The sequence below is a fragment of the Rhinatrema bivittatum genome, chromosome 6, assembly GCF_901001135.1.
Source record: "Rhinatrema bivittatum chromosome 6, aRhiBiv1.1, whole genome shotgun sequence".
NCBI lineage: Eukaryota > Metazoa > Chordata > Amphibia > Gymnophiona > Rhinatrematidae > Rhinatrema > Rhinatrema bivittatum.
The window spans coordinates 172,316,475-172,338,806 of record NC_042620.1 but is presented as its reverse complement, the minus strand read 5'-3'; the positions used below and the strand labels follow the sequence as shown (position 1 = coordinate 172,338,806).

Genomic DNA, 22,332 nt, shown 5'->3' with positions numbered 1-22,332 from the left:
TTTAAAGCAGGCTGGGTCAGCCACACTCATAACTCACTCACTGTGTTCTAGTTTTTCTTTTTTGCCGGGGTGCTGTATAATTTGTGTTGACTTCAGCACCCCAAATTATTTTCAAAAGTTGACTTCTATGCATCAAGCTTAATCAGTCTTTAAAGTGTTCTCGGAGGATAACTGTGGAAGACTTTATCATTTGGAAGTTTAGAGGCATTATTTTCATACATTAAGACATTTTCCAAAAAATGTACATAAAGTCTAAGTAGGAAATGTAACTGAAAAGGAAAAGTAATATATCTCTTTAAAAAAAATAAAACCAACAAAGAAAGGAAACTATTTCCTTGCAGTATGTTGAAAGCTGGGGTAGCCTGCACTAGTGATATTGCTTTCTCCCATTTTTCCCGTATGAAAGGTATTCTCACTTTGGGCGTCTATTAAGTAAAATGCATTATATGCACACATTGCACACAGTAATGTGTGCAATGTGTGCATTTAGGGGCGGATTTTCAGAGCCCTGCTCGCCTAAATCCGCCCAAAACCGGGCAGATTTAGGCGAGCAGGGCCCTGCGCGCCGGGAAGCCTATTTTACATAGGCCTACCAGCGCGCGCAGAGCCCCGGGACTCGCGTAAGTCCCGGGGTTTTCGGAGGGGGCGTGTCGGGGGGCGGGCCCGAACCGCGTGGCGTTTTTGGGGCGTGTCGGGAGCGTTCCGGGGGCGGGCCCGGGGGCGTGGCTATGGCCCAGACCGCCCCGGGCCATAGCCACGCCCCCGTACCCGCCCCCGTACCCGCCCCCAAAACGCTGCCGACACGCCCCCGAAACGCCGCGCGGTTCGGGCCCGCCCCCGACACGCCTCCAACACGCCCCCCTCGGAGAACCCCGGGACTTACGCGAGTCCCGGGGCTCTGCGCGCGCCGGTAGGCCTATGTAAAATAGGCTTCCCGGCGCGCAGGGCCCTGCTCGCCTAAATCTGCCCGGTTTTGGGCGGATTTAGGCGAGCAGGGCTCTGAAAATCCGCCCCATTATATGCAACTGCAGTAATGTGTGCAATGCAGTTAACATGTTAGTCACTAAAGGCTTTGGGGCAGATTTTAAAACCTTGTGCGAGCGCGTACTTTTGTTCGCGCAGCAGGCGCGAACAAAAGTACGCTGGATTTTATAAGATACGCGTGTAGCCGCGCGTATCTTATAAAATCCGGGGTCGGCGCGCGCAAGGGGGTGCACATTTGTGCAACCTGCACGCGCCGAGCCCAGCGCGCGCTGCCTGTTCCCTCCGAGGCCGCTCCGATTTCGGAGCGGCCTCAGAGGGAACTTTCTTTCGCCCTCCCCCCACCTTCCCCTCCCTTCCCCTACCTAACCCACCCCCCTGGCCCTATCTAAACCCCCCCTTACCTTTCTCGGCAAAGTTACACCTGCTTTCAGCAGGCGTAACTTTGCGCGCGTCGCCGGCAGCCCCGCTCCGTCCTCCGGTCCCAGGAGCGTGGTCCGGAGGCCTTGACCATGCCCCCGGGCCGGCGCCATGCCCCCGGGCCCACCCTCGAAATGCCGGGGCACACCCCCGAAATGCCGCGTCGTTTCGGGGACGCCCCGGACACGCCCCCTCCCGCCCCTTTTCAAAAGCCCTGGGACTTACGTGCGTCCCGGGGCTTTACGCGCGCCGGCGGCCTATGCAAAATAGGCGCGCGAGGGCGGCCCTTTTAAAATCCGCCCCTTTGTGCAGTAATGTGCAGTAAGCACTAAACAGGTATTTAATGTGTTTAACCGCCATTTAGTAAGTAGGCCCATAAATGTACATTGACTTTATTCATTTAGTGGCCGACATACTAAGCTGTGCAGAGTTTCGCACAGAAGTCACGATTTTTTGCCCATAACTTTTCTACTCGGACTCACATGCAGGTGAACCTGATAGGAATGTTGCAAGTGTAATTGTATTACGGGTGACTTCACAAAAACGATAACTGCACATTTTAAAGCTCTAATCTTTTTTTTGTGAAAACCTGCGTGCAAAGCTTTCATCACGTGCTGGATTACCCTGAATGAAATGAACGAGCTGATTTGTATGAGATTGCATCACATCAGCTCATTAATTCTGAATTTTGTAAAGTTGTGTGCAAAGAGGGCTACATCCATAAGTGCACATACATACAAGCCATTTTAAAAAAATATTTTTGCAAACAGGATCTACAAGCATGAAAATCTGTAAAAGCTCACAAATCCAGCATTTCAGTAGATAATGGCGCATTTTACACATATTTATGTGCGTAGTCCATTTGTGAAAACCCTTGCACCATAGTACATCAGCCTCTTAATTTTAAGGTTAAAAGAGACTGGATCTGAGTTATCAGAGCTTTCTCCAGAGGCACAGAATGGGAGAACAAACGTTATACATTGTAGCCATTGAATATTTGGTTCACTCTGACGCTTGTAGACACTGCAGTGAACATATATTGGGAGCCTGCACACCAAATGAAACCATCTTTCTGGGACCATTAGGAAGAACATCTACTACCTGACATTTTAAGAACGGTTGTTGTTTAACTTTTCAAATTTTGAATTTTAAGTGCAGGATATTGGAAAACTGGTTTGGGTTTCATTATTTTGTTATGGATCTAATAAATTCTTAATGCATCCAGTGAGCTGCAGTAGCATAGGACAATAAATCATAACCATTGCCAATTTTCTCATTTTAATTTTGTACTTCTGCATCCCAGATGGTTTAATGATTTCCTGTCAACTGTTGTAGCAGCCAAGAAAATAACACTTCTTTGCCTTGACTAAAGGAGACTGTTATTATTCATTGCATTATACAGCATGGATCATTTCCAAGTTGCTTGGCCTCAAAAGTTTTGTCTAGTATAAAAATGCTGTCCTTTATTCTCAGAGGTCCCAGTTTGGATGTGGGTGACTGAAAAAGTAGCCTTCCCTGAAACTGAGAAATTCCTTGATGCTTCTGCATCACATGTAATATGAAGCTGTCAGTCTTTTCCACTGAGCTTCAGTATGTTACATCTGAAGCAAGGTTGAACAATTCTGGCTTCCTTAGGCAGATCCAAACAACCTGGTACACTTCCCAGTGAGCTCAAGAACAAGTGAAAATCACAAACTGGTACCATTTAAAGATCTTAATCACATGGTGTACATACCATAAACAGAAAGGGGAATATGTCAGACAGCTCACACTATAAAATTAGCAAACTCTGGTGTTCTTTTAGGGGTTTATAATGCCATCATAAGGTTTTCTTTTTATTATTTAAAAAAAAAAACTTTTCAATTCAACAAAACTCATGTAAGAATTAGTGTCCAAATGTACAAATTTCAACAAAAATTCAATATCTGTAGGCTAACTGACATAGTCCACTTTTCACAAAAGCTGCTTCAGGGCACAACGTCAGTGGAATATATTCTCCAAAGACTTCAGCAATGAACAGTCTCTCAAGAAGAAACCAGCCAATAATAAAGTCACTCTTGAATGACCCAAATTTAAATGTCAAATGCAACAGCATTCAGCCAATCTGTACATCTCTAAGACCTCACCCATTGGTTAGGCCATATCCAGTCAGAACAGTCCAAGACAATCCTACTTGAACAAAAAATAAAATTAAAAACTTCTGTTCCATTCAATAGAAGAATGTTCACCCTCAATTGCTAGGTATGTCACTCAAAATAGTTCATAGAAGGTACTAACAGGTCCTGTAAACTGTGGTTTATTGAGAGCAAAAAACAAACTGCTGTATCAAAACATCCTTGTAGAGATAGTCTTCCAAAGTTGATGAATACTCTTCACAATCTTAGATTTGAGATCCAAATATCTGTACTTATGTATATCTTCCAGTTACTTATGTATATCTTCCAGTTACCCCCTCCCCTGTTCATTGTAATTTCCTTTCCTTTCTCAGTTTTTTGTAAACCGACATGATGTGTCCTATGAATGCCGGTATAAAAAAGTTTCTAAATAAATAAATAAAACACAAAACAAGTCTACCGTCACTAACAACAACTGATTCAGAACAAGGTTTAACAAAAATGATCATACATTTATAGTTGATAGGAGCTTGCTTCTTTATATATGAAATGTAACAACAATGGAACAACCTTGTCATCATGAATGTACTCCCCTTCGGCTACGTATTTTAAAAGAACCCAAACTTTATTAGGAAGATATAGTGGAATTCTGTTTTGAACAAATGTTCATTGGATCTTATGGTTCTTATTGAGAAACAACTAAACAGAATGGAGTTTCTTCATGATCAGAATTACAGATGCCCATATTGCTGCTCTTAAAGCAGAGTCTATTTTGGATTTGTTTGATTCTCAGTTTTCAGAATTGCAGAAAACCATGCAACAGTTTAAATCAGATCTGTGTAAAATTAAACTGTCCAAATACACTCATGATAAGAATGATTATTGTAAATGTTTGATTTATCCTTGGTTGAATAACACTTGAAAGGTGAAGATTGTGAAATTTCAATCCTCTTCTGAGAGTTGAGTAGCATTGAAAATGCTTGATTCCGGCCAATTGTTAGTGAAAAAACAGAGATCTTGTCAGGGCCAATCAAGGGGGCAAAATCAATTAGATTGAAATCAAGGGACAAAACAACTAAGTCAGTATACCAGGTCGCAAAGAGGCCAGATTTTTAACCTTTGTCAGCATACACAATCTACAGCAAGGTCACCTGTTTTTTCTAAAAGTTTGTCCTTTGTTCCTTCAAGTGATCATGATGGTTTTCAATTTTGATTAGACTTTGAACATTTCATCTGGACTTTACAATTAAAATAATATTTTTCAACCCATGTGGCTTTTTAAGTTGCTTTTTATCAGAGTGCCAAATAGATCCAAACCGACTCCTCTAGGACTTCTAGATCCCATTATGTCTATTTTTAAAGAATTTGTTCTATGTGATGTAGAACATTTAATCTTTTTTGCGGCACTCTCTTGTTTGATAGTTTGTTCGATAGTCATTAAGCCTGTGAATAATGGTGCGGAACTGGTCATTTTAAACAAGTCTGATTAGGTTGCAAAATGTCATCGTCAGCTCCAGGATGTTAAGTGTTATCAGTCATTAGACACTGATCCCATTTTAATATTAAATGTATCACTGAAGAAGCATTAGATGATGGAATTTTTGAGGGAATGAGAATTCCATTTTCTTAAGCCATTTCCTTGTATTCCTGTCTTTTATACTTAACCAAATAATCCTGTGCATTAATATTCCTTTGGGTTTCTTCCAACAACTCTGTCCTTGAACCTTTATCACAATATGTGGACACTTTTTTACATCCTTTGGTACCCGAGATTCCATCCTATATTAGAGATTCAACTAACTTTATGAAATTATTGGCTGAATTCAAAGGAGATCTTTCTAAACTTATTTTGATTGCACTTGATATCACATAATTGTATAGTTTGATTCCTGAAGACAGTGCCGTATTGATTTTACATAAGATGTTGGATTCGTGCCCTTGACCATGTCAAGTCCTCACTGAGTTTAATTTACTGCTTGTTACTTTGGCTCTTTAGGAGAAATTTTTCATGATTGAGCATCAGTTTTATTTGCAAATTGCTGGAACAGCAAAGGGAACTAGTTTTGCATCTTCAGTTGTAAATTTATATTGGCCAAATTTGAATCAGTCTGCTTCAGCAGTCTCCTTTTGCATCGCAGATTGTTTTTTAGAAACGTTATATAAATGACATGTTTTTATTGTGGAGAGATGTTGAGTTGTTTCATGGATGGCTTAATACCTGTGATACTCACCTATAATTTTCTTTGCATTTTCACGAGTGAGCAGTAGCTTTTTTGAATATTTGGGTATTTGCAGCATCAGTTTGTCACCACTTTGTATCTGAAAACCACTGTTCGAAATTCTGGTTTACATTTTCTAGTTTTCATCATTCTCAGTTTTTGAGATGTTAGCTTATTTGTTCATCTGTTTCTGAATGTAAACATCAGGTGTGTGTGTGTGTCAACCCTTAGATTTCCTGATTTAAGTTATCCTATGTCTGTCATCCAACAAGCTTATAAACGTAGAAACATAGAAATGACGGCAGAAGAAGACCAAATGGCCCATCCAGTCTGCCCAGCAAGCTATGCACATTTTTTTCTCATATTTATCTGTTAATCTTGGCTCTTAGTAACCTTTTGGTTCTATTTCCCTTCCACCCCCACCATTAATGCAGAGAGCAGTGTTGGAACTGCATCTATGTGAAATATTTAGCTTAATTAGTTAGGGGTAGAAATTGACGCAATAAGCAAGCTACACCCATGCTTATTTGTTTTCCCAGACTATGTAATTCAGTCCTTTTTGGTTGTTGTCTGTATATAGATCCTCTTTTCTTCATTCCCCCTGCCGTTGAAGCAGAGAGTTATGCTGGACATGCATTGAAAGTGAAGCATCAGACTTTCTCCCCTGCTGTTGAAGCAGAGAGCCATGCTGGATATGTGTGAAGCATCAGTCTTTCTCCCCTGCCGTTAAAGCAGAGAGCTATACTGAATATGTGTAAAGTATCAGTCTTTCTCCCCTGCCGTTGAAGCAGAGAGCTATGCTGAATATGCGTAAAGTATCAGTCTTTCTCCCCTGCCGTTGAAGCAGAGAGCTATGCTGGATGTGTGTGAAGCATCAATCTTTCTCCCCTGCCGTTAAAGCAGAGAGCTATGCTGGATATGCGTAAAGTATCAATCTTTCTCCCCTGCCATTGAAGCAGAGAGCTATGCTGGATGTGTGTGAAGTATCAGTCTTTCTCCCTTGCCGTTGAAGCAGAGAGCTATGCTGGATATGCATTGAAAATGAAGTATCAGGCTTATTTGGTTTGGGGTAGTAACCACTGTAACAAGCAAGCTACTCCCTGCTATTTTGTGAATGCAAATCTTTTTCCACATTCATTCACGTCCTCTAGACTTTATGGATCCACAGTGTTTATCCCATGCCCCTTTGAAGTCCTTCACAGTTCTGGTCTTCACTACTTCCTCCGGAAGGGCATTCCAAGCATCCACCACCCTCTCCGTGAAGAAATACTTCCTGACATTGGTTCTGAGTCTTCCTCCCTGGAGCTTCAAATCTTGACCCCTGTTTCTGCTGATTTTTTTCAGACGGAAAAGGTTTGTCGTTGTCTTTGGATCATTAAAACCTTTCAAGTATCTGAAAGTCTGTATCATATCACCTCTGCTCCTCCTTTCCTCCAGGGTGTACATATTTAGATTCTTCAATCACATATAAACATTCTTTATATGTGGATCAGTCATTTTTGTTTAATCCTGTTCAGAATCATTCGTCACCTGTGACCAAGTACTTGTTTTCTGTTTTGAGATATTTGGATCTCTCATCTAAAATTACCCATTGGTTACAGAATTCAAAACAAGGCTCTTTCTTAATTCATAAATCACTTTATAATGACAAAGTTGAATGGTTCACAGTATTATTACATATCCATATCCCATCAAGATCAACACGATCAACTAATACTGGGCTGCTTCCAATTCCATGAGTAAAAGCTGCACATCTAAATACAGTACGTGAAAGAGCACTATCGATGGCCAAGCCCCGATTGTGGAACTCCCTGCCACAAGACCTTAGGATGGAATCTAACATTAAAGTTTTTAAGAAAGTAGTAAAAACATTGCTGTTTTATCAAGCCTTCCAATAACTTATTCTGATTTCTTTTTAGTCTTTCTGTCTTAATAATTTTAATTTGTTTTAATATTTTATTTGTTAATTTTAGCTAATTTTATAATACTTTGATAATATGTATTTATAATTTCCTTTTAAATTTTGAATTGCAAATGTTTTAATTGGCATTTGTCCATTACTGTAAACTGATGTGATATGTACACATGAATATCAGTATACAAAAAACCCCAATAAATAAATAAAATAAATTATTCATCAAAATTGAAAGGTTTTGTTTTTACATGGATGTTTTGATACAGAAGTTTGTTTTTCTTTCTCAAGAAATCGCAATTTACACAACCCTTTTATGCTACCTATTTTGAGTGCTATACCTAGCAGTGAGGATGGGCAATACTGCATGTGCATAATGTAGCTTTTGCCTGATAATGTTACAGCTATCAGTTTTTTAACATCTGAGTATTCCTCGAAGTTTGTCTTGAAGCTCTTGCCTTCATGCCAGTCCACTCATGTGGTGTTTGTGATCATCTGCTCTTGCTGATTGCTGTATGTAGGAAATCTACAAAGAATTCGATTTTCAAAACTTGGAAGCTGTTTGTCCAACAACAGACTTACGGGTCTACTAGTGAAACAATGTTTAAATTTTCATCATTATTTTGACGAACTTTGTTGTTTTGTTATTTATTGCCTTTCTGCTCACCCGCGTTGTGGAGATCAAGATCACTTGCTGATTTGCAGGGAGCAATATTATTATTTTATTTTATAGCATTTATCAACTGCTTTATGGATTTAAAAAATTGCCCAAAATGTTTTACAGCTTTAACAAGATACAATACATTCAAACAAACCAATATCTGGTGATTATCACATCCTAGTTTCATCATTTGCAGGCTTTACATCCCCATGGTCCTAATTTTTCTATTGAATGGAACTGAATTTTTTTAATTTTTTCTGTTCAGGTAGGATTGTCTATGCTAGTTCTAATTGAATATAGACTAACCAATGGGTGAGGTTTTCGAGATGCACTGATTGACTCAATACTGTTGTGTTTCACATTGAAATTCAGTTCATTGCAGAGTGATTTTATTAATGACTGGTTTCATCTTGACAGACTATGTTCATTGTTGATCTCTGTGAAGGATATATTTTGGTGACTGTGTGCCCTGAAGCAGCTTTTGTGAAATGTGGACTATCTCACTAGTCTTACAAATAAGTCTTTATTACATTTTTGTTGAAATTTGGATACTAATTGTTATATGAGTTTTGATAAAATGAAAGTTTTTTTTGTTCATTTGTTTGGGGGGTTTTTTTGGTTTTTTTTTACTTCCAGGAGCATTGTAAGCTCCTAGAAGAACACCAGAGTTTGGCTAATTTTTTGGTCTGGACTGTCTGAGGATTTTTCCTTTCTTTTTTCTAAAAGTGTTTTGGGTAAGCCTTTTTACCAAGTTTATGCTATATATTCACTGTATAATTGAGATCTTTAAATTTTACCACTGCTTTGTGATTTTAATTTGTTCATTAGACAGATGACATAAATTTGAGTCTCCTGCACCACAATCATGTTATGCAACTTGATGGGCGAGCAGAATTTTTGTTTATGTTGTTTTAGACTGAGCTCAATTATTATTTCCAGATTGCGTACATAATCAGACAGTTTAATTATTAAATTGTTATTGATTACTATTGGTGTTTGAATAATCTGAGATGCCTTTCTTTCTAAATGAATAAATTCAGTTTTATCCATGTTTATTACTAATTCCATCTGTGTTAAAAGCTGTTGGATTATATTTAAATACATGTCTGCTAGTTTAAAAGTTTTGTCAAGGGTATTGGCTATTGGTAAAATCAATTGGATGTCATCTGCGTATAAATAATGAATAATCCCTAATCCTGCTAAATGATGACAAAGCGGCATCATATATATGTTAAAAAGTGTAGCTGAGAGTGCAGATCCCTATGCTACTCCCATCTCTAACATGATTTTTTCCGAAAGAGTATTGTTTATCTGTACTTGATAAAATCGGTTCTGTAAGTATGATTCAAACCACTGTATGGTAATGTCGCTAAGTCCAATTTCTTTAAGTCTTTGTAATAATATTGCGTGGTTCACAGTATCAAATCTAGTAAAATCAGTAGGTATTGTTGGCCGTTATCAAATCCCATAAGAATTGTATCTGTAAGTGATAATAATAAGGTTTCAGTACTATAGTATTTTCTGAATCCATGTTGGAAAGGATATATAATGTTATGGACAAGTTACTGGAGGAAAAGTCCATAACACATTATTAGCCAGGTAGACTAAAGAAAGCCATTGCTATCCCTGAGAGTAAGTAAGAGAAATTAGATCTACTTTATGGGATCTGCCAGGTATTTGTAACCTGAATTGCCATTGTGGGAGACAGGATGCTGGGCTCGAAGGACCTTGGATTGACCCAACATGGCACTTTTTATGTTCTTATATGAGTGAGGATTTTCCAGGTTGTTGCTGCAGAGGACAAAAATGGTCTAGCAACAACAGGAAGACATTTTAGATGGAGTGAAGAAGACGCAAGTGTGAGTGGTAGAGGTACAAGAAATATGCAAGTGAATCCATTGAGAATTTAAAAAAATGACTGTGATAACTTTAAAAGTTCTAACACAGATGGAGAGGAAGTTAAGTTTCCAAGGTCAGAGTGAGTTCTAGCAGTCTCCAGTTTGAATAAGGTACCAAAAAATAGCAATATATGGACAGATTAGAATGGATGGAACTTTGAGTGGCCATAATGGAGAGAGCTGCATTGAGCCAGGAGAAAACCAAAACATGAATGAGGATATCAGTGCAGTAAGAGTCCAGGATGTGTCAGTGGAAGCAGATGTGTATACATACATGTTGCTAATGGATGATAATCATTAGGAAGAGACAGTGCATCTTCCCGGATAATTATTATGAACCATGGTCAATTGTCATTCTGATAAATGGTTAAATACAGTTCAGAACTGGTACCAGTGCTTGCTGTGGTCCTTGACATTTGTTTTTCTGCTGCTGTCCTTGAGATTGTCTGTCAAACCCAGTACTAAGAACATCACAGTACTATCAATAGGCATGTTCTAAGCTGTTTGTCTTGTTCTCGAAAAAACAAAACCCTTCATTTGCAAGCATTCAGTTTTAATCCCTTTTTCATGCACTTTATTATATAATTGTTTTATTGACAATTTGAAAAATATGTAATTAAATATTGTATGTTGTAAATACCACCTACAGTACAATATGTATTAGGACAAATGAAGCATTGCCTAGCACAGCTTTTTGGAAATCATGTAAATTAAATTATACTGTGAATGCCTACAGTTCACCATCTTTATTAGAATAATGTAGTTTTGCCACAAAAGTGACATTCATTTCAGGGTATGTTTCTTACCAATAGTTCTAATTTTTGGCATTCTTATGGATGAAAATTACTTATTTCATATTTGCCAGCAGTCAAAAATTGTAATATTTTGATGTGGTTGCACATGTCAGTAGCATAACTTGCAAGTTTATTCAGTTAATTTGGCTATTGAGTTTGATCTTGAGAATAGTGTTATAGTGTTCACACCTTTAAAAATTATAGATCTTGGTTAAGTACTGCATTTCTATACATTGGACGGTCCCCTCTTAGGTGTTGTGAAACCATTGTTTGCCGACAGTTGAGTTGCTTAGAACTGGCGCGTACCAGAATATGATAATTATTTTAATATGAAACACTAGCAATAAACAGTTGCTGTTCTGCTGCTTGTCACTGACTTCCAGGCTTTAAAATCCCAGCAGAGCTAAGAACCTCCTGCATCATTTTCTTTCTTTTCATTTCCAGTCTTCAGGAAAGTCCATCTTTGAACCACCACAAACCATATAACTCCAGCTAATGTGTTCTGGGGAGAGGACGGGTGACTCTGCTTCCTTAAACATGATGAAGATATTCCGCTATGTGTAAGGGCTTATACCAAATTTATATAGGTGTGAGAACAGTGACCATCATACAGCGCCCTTTGCTGCTAGTGGCTTTTGCTAAGACCTTTTAAAGCGCTGGGGGCTTTCTAATCATAGGTCACGTGCACCACGGTTCATGTATGCTCATGCAAGAGCTGTCAAAGTTCATGTGTTCTCCCGACAGGAGCTATCATATAATGCACCTATCTCTGAAAGAATCATCCACAATGCAGCGATGCCTGGTCCGTCCGACCCTAACCAGCAAAGGGCGCTGTATGATGGTCACTGTTCTCACACCTATATACATTCTGTATAAGCCCTTACACATAGCGGAATATCTTTATCACGTTTGGATTCCATTTTTTTTACCGCTATATACTGGGTATTGTTTTTTCTTCCTTAAACATGATGGCACAATAACTGCCAGCTCTTTATAAAAAGAAAAGAAAGTTTTAAAGAGATCTTGTATCCAAAAAATCCTGAAAGTCTGGAAAGTGACAGCACATTGCAAAATGTGGAAGACAATCTCTGAACAAACTGAGATATTCTTACTGGTTCTGGAATCTCATAAGAAACAGCTTAACTAAAAAAAATATGTCATGAAAGGAAGAGCTGTGATTTAGAAATTCAGAAAACGTTTTTCACAGTTAAATCTATTTCCTGTCGCTATTATATCCAAGTTTCTAACATGATCAATTCCATTCCACCAAATCTAAGAGAGGTTACTGAACATGTCATTAAAAAAAAAAAAAGTTTTCATTAGTGGATATTGTATATTATCAATTGTGACAGCTGACTTGTGTTCTGACATTTACTTTTAATGTCCTCCATAGCACTAATGAAAACCTCAGGCTGAGATTTTCCAAAGGAGAAGGTCATTTTTTTTGGATGGGGCAGTATTTAAGAGAAGTTGTTTAGCATTAGGTACTACTGCATTTGCTAAGCCAGGGGTTCTCAGTGAGGGTCTTAAACAGGTCTGGTTTTCATGATATCTACAATGAATATTCATCAGATTCACTTGCATTCATATGGTCTAACAAAAAAAAAAAAAAAAGCTAACTTGCTTTGCTTGGTTATAATATATAATAAACTCCGATAAATCCACCCCTACTATTTAAACAGTCACACCGTAGATTCAGCTTTTTCTTCTTTTAAAAGTACAAGACAGGCATTAATAGATAGCAGCCAAATTTATCTCTCAGGATAAATTATCCTTTCACAAGAGACCGCAAATTTATATCATTGCCCAGCTCACTATTCCAGTTATAAGACAGTACTTGTGCTGCAGAATAATCTTAAATAGTGTCCTTACCCATTTCCATTAGGGAGCCAGTTATTTGGCGAACAGGGTACAGAACTATGTTCCCAGCTAAATGTTGCGTTCCTCAGGAGAGCCACTTTTTATAGTTCTAGGGATCAAGCAGGCAAAAAAGGAAGGGTCCAGGAAGAAGATGTTCTTACTAGTGGGGCCCAAACGCTGGAACTCTGTCCAATAGCTATTAGACTGGAGGCCAACTATTTGGGTTTTAGAAAAAAGGTGAAATTGTGGCTGTTCCAAAGTTTTAATTAGGGTGATCTTGTTGTGATTGGTATTTTTATTGTGCGTTATTGTTGGTCAGTTTGCTGTTAGTGCAGTACAAAAGTGTAATAAATAAATAAATGTCCATAATTTTACAAACGTCACATCATTTTCAAAAGTGCTGCAATCCAATGTCACATAAAAAATATCCAGGCCTGATTTCCAATATCCGTCTCAGCTGGGTTTCGCTGAACCTTTCTCCTGCTTTGGGGCTTTCCACTCATCTCCTCCAAAGGCCCAACTTTTTTTAACACTGCCCCCTCTGTAACACTGGATTTCAGGTTCTTCTTGTGTCCGCCTCCCTCCCATCACATTGAATTTTTATATGGTAGTGTAGGAAGGGATAAGGACACGGTTTAAGATTATTCTGCAGCACAAGGTACTCACTTTTTGAACTACATGCTACCCGGCATCCCTATTCCTCCCTATGATATCTAGGAAAGGTAGGCCCATATTCATCAGTGTCCAAAGTAATTCAACCTATCCATTGTGAAATGGATCAGCAAATCTGAGCTGCACAATAGGTCCCATGCTTGTTGCCTGTCTTGATGTGGTCTAATAACTAACCCCCACCCCCCACCTTTACATGCCATTCTAAAACAAAATCCTTTTAAAAAAACAAAAAACAAACCTTGCATTAAAATAAAAAGTTGTTTGGGTTTTTTTTTTTAAGAAAACGTAACACAGCCAGTCCAGTGCCTCTGTGGAAATGCTGTAGACTGCCTGCTGCCGTGTAGAGGACCTGAGTTCAGTTCCAGGGTTTGGCGTCTGCTCCCTGGCTGACTGGGGCTGGGGATGGTGTGGAGCCCTTGTGGGTAGGGAGCCTCAGGCATTGCTCAACGGTGACACTGAGTGGCCAGACCTAAAGGTGACTTTTAAAAGAGTTGCATGCATGCAAATTAGCATATGCGCGCACGAATAGCTCTTATTCACATAAGTGCTATTTTATAAACCCCCAAGCATTCAAATGCAAGTAACGGTGCGTGAATACATTTGTTCGTATAAAAAGGTGGCGGGCTAGGGATGAGCCAGGGATGTTCGTGGGCATAGTCACATTAACTTGTATAAATTGCTGTTTTAATATATGCAAGAGAATTGCGCATTCGGCTGTTACCTGCACATATATACATCTGCTAATTATCTGGTGTAAGTCAGAATACATTTCTTTATAGTCAAATACTGACCGGGTGAGGGGTCTGAGTAAACTGAAAAACCAGAGGGATCTTGATGACATACAGATATACTGGGCACATCGGTGCACTATTTGGTAAAACATGTAATTTCCTTCATGCGTGCATGTTACAAAATTTGGGCAAGTCACTTTACTCTCCATTGCCTCAGGTACAAACTTACTATAAGCCCTCTGGGAATATTACAGTATCTGAATAATCCATTTTAAAGTGCCAGAATAAACCAAATAAATAGAGAGGAGAGAAGATGAAAGAGGGACCTGGTAGTTGGGATTGGAGACTATTAGAGATGTGTATCGTGTGATCGATCGTCTTAACGATCGATTTCGGCTGGGGGGGGAGGGAATCGAATCGTCGCGGTTTTGTTTTTTTAAATATCGTGTAAATTGTAAATCGGGGAGGGCGGGAAAACCGGCACACTAAAACAACCCTAAAACCCACCCCGACCCTTTAAAATAAATCCCCCACCCTCCCGAACCCCACCTCCCAAATGTCTTAAATTACCTGGGGTCCAGTGGGGGGGTCCCGTTGTGATCTTCCACTCTCGGGCCACGGGTGCGTTGATAGCAAAATGGCACCGGCGCTACCTTTGCCCTGTCATATGACAGGGCAAAGGTAGCACCGGCGCCATTTTAGTTCCTATCCCCCGACGTCACGAGCATAGAAGATCGCTCCCGGACCCCCGCTGGACCCCCAGGGACTTTTGGCCAGCTTGAGGGGGCCTCCTGACCTCCACAAGACTTGCCAAAAGTCCAGCGGGGGTCCGGGAATGACCTCCTGCACTCGAATTGTGTTGCTGTACGGCCGGCGCCATTTTGCCGTACGGCAATATGGCCATATGGCCGGCGCCATTTTGACAGGGCAAAGGTAGCGCCGGCGCCATTTTTCTATCAACGCACCCGTGGCCCGAGAGTGGAAGATCACAACGGGACCCTCCCACTGGACCCCAGGTAATTTAAGACATTTGGGGGGGGGGGTTCGGGAGGGTGGGGAATTTATTTTAAAGGGTCGGGGTGGGTTTTAGGGATGTTTTAGTGTGCCGGTTTTCCCGCCCTCCCCCTTCCCCCGATCTACAATTTTTGACGATAAATCGGGGGAATTCCTATTAAATATCGACTCTAACGATTTTTGACGATTTAAAATATATCGGACGATATTTTAAATCGTCAAAAAACAATTCACATTCCCCCGATCTACAATTTTTGACGATAAATCGGGGGAATTCCTATTAAATATCGACTCTAACGATTTTTGACGATTTAAAATATATCGGACGATATTTTAAATCGTCAAAAAACAATTCACATCCCTAGAGACAAATTAGTTTTGATTGTCCTCTGGGATCATGTGAGTTTTTAAATGCTAAAATAGGGTCACATTGGCTACATGTTTGAAAAGATCTATCTTAGCTCCTCAGAGGACCACAGAAATGAGTGCATCATAGCCACAAGCACAAGTATTGTCTATAGAGGGAAAAAAATATTGTTTGCCTCCCCATTACTAAAAGCACAATACAAGGAGACAAAAGGATGTCCTATAGATGTCCTGGCAAAAGCTTCATTCACCTGAAGCTGGCTGCTGCATCTCAGATGTCAAGGAAATGAAAAACTGTCTTTCTAACCTCATAGAGATGAAGGCTTACCGGGATGAATATAGGTGCTGACATTATCTGTAGTATCAATTCTGCTCACACTTGTTATCCTCTCTGGTAGGGCTCAGCTTACCTCCACAAGGCTCCCTCCTTTCATCTCAAAATCCCTTCATCGACTTGCCCACACTTATATCTCAGAAAGACCCATCTTTCAATGGATATCTGCCTGCAAGAAGACTGGTTTCCCCTTGTATTATTCAAGGCGTGTAGGATAACTTGCTATGTGAGGGCTCTCGTACCAAAGCTCCCAGATGTGAGCCCAGGGAGTCCTTGCTGTTTCTATGACCTCTCCCCCTCCCCCACCCCTACCATGTGTAATCCATAAGGACCCTCACATAAAAACATTTGCAGCCAGTCATCAGAGGTTGGCTATCACCTGAAGCGGGGTCAGAAATGTAATTTCCCTCAGCTACTTCCCATCCCAACAATAATTACATCAGAAACAGTTTATAGGGTAGAGGAAATTATAGACACCCAAGAGAAACTCTTTGTATTACATACAGCAATACTCAGGGCATATAAAAATTCCTAAGAGAGAAAAATCATTGCAGAATTAAGAAATTGTCTCAGAGAAAAATAACAAGTTTAAAGAATAAAAGCTAAAGCCAAAATATAAACCATCCAGGCTTCTGACGATGAAGTGGGATTGCTGCAGGCTCAATGTCATCAGGAACAGGCCAAGCCAGTTCAGGTCTTACCTGGATTGAACGTATTAGGGATAAAAACTGGACGGATTCTGAAAACCTATGATGAGATGGATTCTGCTGCTTAACCCATATGTAGACCAATTCTGCACACTCTCAAGTGGAAAAAGTACATATATGCTACTATGTTACAGTGGCTATATGTGCATATTTTAAACTAATATACATGAATAATAAAAAACACATTTGCTATCAATTTTAAAAATGTGCACATGTAATTATTGCTCACGTAAATCCTGCCACATTATATGCACAAATGCATGCCATTTATGCGTGTATGAGAGTATAAAGGGCTTGCTTCTAGTGCTTGTCTTCCTACTTGCTCCATGTCTGGAAGGAAGGGGGAGCCCTGCTTAGGCCAACTTCCAGCCAAGGGAGGTAGACCACCTTGTTCGTAAGGCAATGCAAGTCTAGAATATCCTGTCTGGGTCAGGGTCCAAGAGAGTGGGCTCAGATGGGAGAGATAGGACATGGGAAAAGATCCATCACAGGCTCAATGTGGTCTTCCACAACAACCAGAGTGTGAAAAGTCTGAGCCCCAAGTAGCAGGACCTCTGACACCTGTGACTGTGAAAGCAGACCAGGATGAGAGCTGAGGGGCTTGCAAGCCAGGTCACCTTCTCCACAGCAGAATGGATGGTACTGAACACCATTTCAGAGGCAGCAGGGAGAGGTGTGGGAGACCTGGATACCTTGCACCCCGAAAGCCATCTAAAGTGAGTAGTTTATACATGAAAGGCATAGAAAGTGCTTGCATGTAATGACTATAATAATGTAAAGTACCATGCATTTTATTAGTAGTCCCCGTTCAGTGAAGGCCCTGGGCATGTGGGCACAAAGGGAAGGCCATGGAGGCCTCATGACCTCCCAGGGTTCCTGCACAGGGGCAAAGGCAGAGGAATTCCATTGCCCTAATGCTGTTTTACTCACAGGGATTTTCCTGCTCATTCGTCAGTTTCTCCAAAAAGACATTTAGCACACCTGTGCTATTGTAGAAAAGAAAATACTTTACTTACTGATGGCTGGGAAACGAATGTGTATCCATGAAACATTTCTATATAGTGTTCCTACAGTATCTGTATGCATACAAAAACTGCAGTAAAACAGTGTTTTGTCACCTTATCATCCTCTACACTGGTCAAGTCTTTAGAATAGGCACCACTTCCATCCTGCTAATACATTGGTAAAGTTTTGTGTGCTGCAGTCACTGATTAACTGTGTTCAAATTTTATGTATGTTTTAAATTGGAAACCTTCTAGGACATGGGATTGTGCGGTATATAAATGTTCAAAATAAATAAATAAATGAACTATATTGCTAATTGACTGTTCCAGTACTTTCAAATAGTAGTGTTGCTTGTGAAGCAGCTTTGGTTGTCATTATGGATGTGCAAAATGATCAGTATCAGCAGTTCCTATACTGGGAAAGGAACAGAGAAAGGCGACCAAAATGATAAAGGGAATGGAAAGGTTCCCCTATGAGGAAAGGCTAAAGAGATTAAGGCTGTTCAGCTTGGAGAAGAGATGGCTGAGGAAAGATATGATAGAGGTCTATAAAATCATGAGTGGAGTAGAACAGGTAAATGTGAATCAGTTGTTTACATTTTCACAAAACTAAAATGACTAGGGGACACTCCATGAAGTTACTTTGCAACACATTTAAAACAAACCAGAGAAAATATGTTTTTACTCAATGCATAATTAAGCTCTGGAATTCATTGCCAGAGAATGTGGTAAAGGCAGGCAGTGTGCCTGGGTTTAAAAAAGCTATGGGCAAGTTCCTGGAGGAAAAGTCCATAAATCATTATTAACCAGGTAGAATTGAGAAGGTCACTGCTTACCCTTGGGCATTAGCAGCATGGGTCTATCTGTTGTTTGGGATCCTGCCAAGTACTTGGGATCTGAATTGGCCACTGATGGAAACAGGATACTGGGCTTGATGGATCTTTGGTCTGAACCAGTATGGAAGTTCTTATGTTAAGCCCCACTATTAATCTCTGTTTCTACCTTTGGGCAGCCTTTACTGGTTTGTGAACACAATAATACAACTAGTAAATTAGGACAAAAATGCTAAAAGTCCCTTGTTGTATTGGGGTGTTCGTTATACTTACTCCAATTTTCTGAGTTACTCATACCACATTTGCAATCCACTAATCTCCACTGGCAGGCAAATATCCATATTATAGGCAAGGTTGAGAAGTGTGATCACTTTTTTTCATCATTTTGTCCATCTCTAGCTATCATTCATTGCCAATGTACTGAAGGAGCACTTTTTAAAAATATATTTAGTTTTGGTAATGCAAAATGAGTTCAAATAGGGAAGTTGTACAACTAGATGAGAACCTCACTATGAAAATGCATTTCAGGAAACTGTTTAAGACAGGATACGTTAAGCTGCATATACTACAAATTTTGAAACCACTATTAACCTTGGTGGACTTTCGTACAGTACTACAATTTCTAATATTCTCTAACCCTGACTACTGTAACTCCCTACTTCTAGGCCTTACTGCAAGTCAATTAAAATCACTACAACTATTACAGAATGTCGCAGCAAGCCTATTAACAGGATCCAGGAAATATGATCATATTACACTCTTGCTGATGGCTCTGCACTGGTTACCAGTACAATCCAGAATCTACTATAAATTAATAACGATAATATTCAGCATTGTTCACTCCAATAACACCGCCGGACTGCTAGGAGTGACACCACAGCCATGCCACCCTAAACGAACACTAAGATCCCAAAATAAAGTTCTCTTGAATATTCCCACTTTATGGAACACACATTTGATGCAAATAAGAGATAGATTATTGTCCATAGCAGGTCCAAAGCTCTGGAACTCTGTCGGAAACTCTGCGTATGCTGCCAGAGAGAAAGAAATTTAAAAGTGAATTAACAACATGGTTATTCATTAATGCATATAATTTAACTTAAGCCTCTGAATATACAGACCCAATAAAAGGCAGACAAATGATAATTGCAGCATGAAGAATGACTCAAATGAGCGAATGCATGAATCTCAAACAACCCACAGACTAAGAAGTGAAAACTACCTTATTATCTGTGATTACCAACACTGCTTGCCTTATGTTCTGGTTGTAATTCCATTTGCCCCATAAACTGTCTCTAGATAGATAGAAATTAATAACCTACATATGAACTCCAACATCATAACCAATCGTTGTGCTTTGTCTAGGTCTATCTGTTGAATGTATAACTATGAATGTCATCTTGTAAACCACTGTGATCTATACATGGAACAATGGTATATAAAATGTCTAAATAAAATAAAATAAATACAAATAAACTAATTATATTTGGAGCTAATGTGAGGCAGCCTATCATCAGACGAACATAAAATGCATTTCTCTAAAACTGTAGCAAAAGAAAGTAAAACGTTTGGACTACTGACGCATCCACAATCTGCTCATTACCTCAAATAGTGTGACATATTTCAATTTGAAAACCTTTGGAATTTGTTTTCTCAGAGCAGTTTGATTTGAGTGGACAAGCTGTTGCCATGGTGTATGCTTAGGCATCACGAAACACAGCAGCAGAACAGAAATAACCCTGGTTCATTCATTCTGTCCCTTAGTTAAAGAAGTTGCTCTTATCTTGAATCAACATGGCAACTCATTAGGTACACAGTTTTTCTTTCTAAGTGCCTACAGTATTAATGTGACAATAGCACAATGCTGCAGGACTGGGTAGAACCAATCATGGCTAAGTAAATTAATAAATAAGCTTCTGTCTCCAGGCAGATGTTGTTAATAAGCTTTGTTTTTATTTCTAGAATCAGTGGGGCCAATTCATAAATTTAGGTCCCTAAGAGCTGGATTTTCTAAGGTCACAGACCTTAGAAAATCCGGCAGTAATGGGGGGCGGGATGGCGAAGTGGGGGGCGGGCCTGTGAAAGCTGGCAGCGATCGCACCTCCGCGGTACGATCGCTGCTGGCTTTCACACCAAATAACTACACCATAAAAGGTGTAGTTATTTGGTGCAAAACTGGCGGCGATAAGGAAACTTACCTTTCGCCGTCAGCGAAGTCATCGCGGAGTCATCCCCAACTCCTCCCCTTACGGTGCGGACTCCATCCTGACTCGGCCCCGATTTAGCTATCGCACATGAAAAGGGACTTTTTCGCGTGCGAAAAGTCCCTTTTTACATGCGAAAGCTTTCGAAAATGAACCCCTAACTTAGGTGGACTATTTTCAGCCTAACTTTTCAGCCGAAAATTCACATAAATTTAAGAGCCTAAAATGTAGGTACCTACATTTTGGCCTGCTAAACATTTTCCTAGATTAATAGCTGGATTTATCAAATTGCTGTAAATATCACATGCAGTAGAAAAAGGGGTGTGTTTTATGTTAATTCCTAATTATCACAATGTAATAATTGCATTTTCCTAGCTGCAAAGTTCTCATTTCACCACTGGGGGGGGGGGGTAAGAGAGAGAGACTCAGAGAGAGAGACTATCTACAAGACCCTTATAGTAGTTAGCTATTTATATTTCTATAGGAGGCCCACCTAGTAACTCAAGGTGAGGTTTAGCTAGTAGTGTAGAGGTTAGGGGCCACTTTTACATGCAGAGTGAGATGTACAAATAGAACAGTATACTCTTGTGAAGATTTGATGTCCTTCAGAGTGAAGTAACTCACACAAAGATGAGATTTGTACAATGTTCTCTCAACCTAGCTTGATGGATGCATGCAAAAGTGCCATAACACGATTTGAAAAATGATCCTAAGAGTCTCCTAAATTAGGTGCCAAGTTCTGAAAATCAGTGCTAAGTCCCTAACTTTGTCTCCATGCCCTAACTCCACCCCCCCATTGCCACCTGCTTTTAGGTGCCTAAATTTACACGTCTAGTGAAACTAGGCATCTACATTTAGATAGTCAGCCCTAGTAAATTTTCAAAAAGACCAATTTAGAAGTCTAATTCCAAAAGTTAGGAATCTAAATCATTTGAAAATCAACCTCAGTAAGTCTATGGGTAGATGATCAGAGGATTACTAGAAAGTAAAGCATAAAATCATAGACCCTGATGACAAAATCACCCAATCAGGTGCCTTCATAACAAGAAGATGATAAGCATAAATAAATGACATCACATAAAGAGACCCTGTTATAAAGAAAGGTGGTCTTACTATACCTCTCCTAGTACTAAGTAAAATTTATTTTAGCTTTTTTACTGATTATGTCAAAGGAACATTAAAGAGACTACATTAATACAATTGCATATTAAATGAGCATTTGTACATTCTCTCTTGTTTATTGTAACCAAATGTAAATGTACTTGGCAAATGTGGATGCATACTAATGCATGAATGTATGAACAATAGAGAACTCTTACATGTGTATAGTGACAAAGTCCATGCTAATGAAATCAGGAAAAAAAATAAACTAACCAAAAAAGTCAATTTATGCCTCTGGCAACTACATTTTTGATGGGCCAATTTAATTTGTAACATATTTGTTTAATGATGCACTAAATTTATTTCTGTATTAATGGCATTATGAGCTATCGGCAGTAAGAGATTTTTGAAGCAAGGCTGATTGAATGTTTTTAGATTTCGTACGTTGCCCGCAGGCTTCTGTGATGGAATAGACTACTTTTCCAAGCAAAAGGATGGTTAGGTTAT

General features: G+C 39.6%; 1 protein-coding gene across 1 annotated transcript in view; it reads left to right on the top strand.

Moving 5' to 3' along the window:
- The window catches only part of MAP2 (microtubule associated protein 2), a 752,988-nt gene that overhangs the window by 548,707 nt on the left and 181,949 nt on the right, over positions 1-22,332 (top strand). The window lies entirely within an intron of this gene.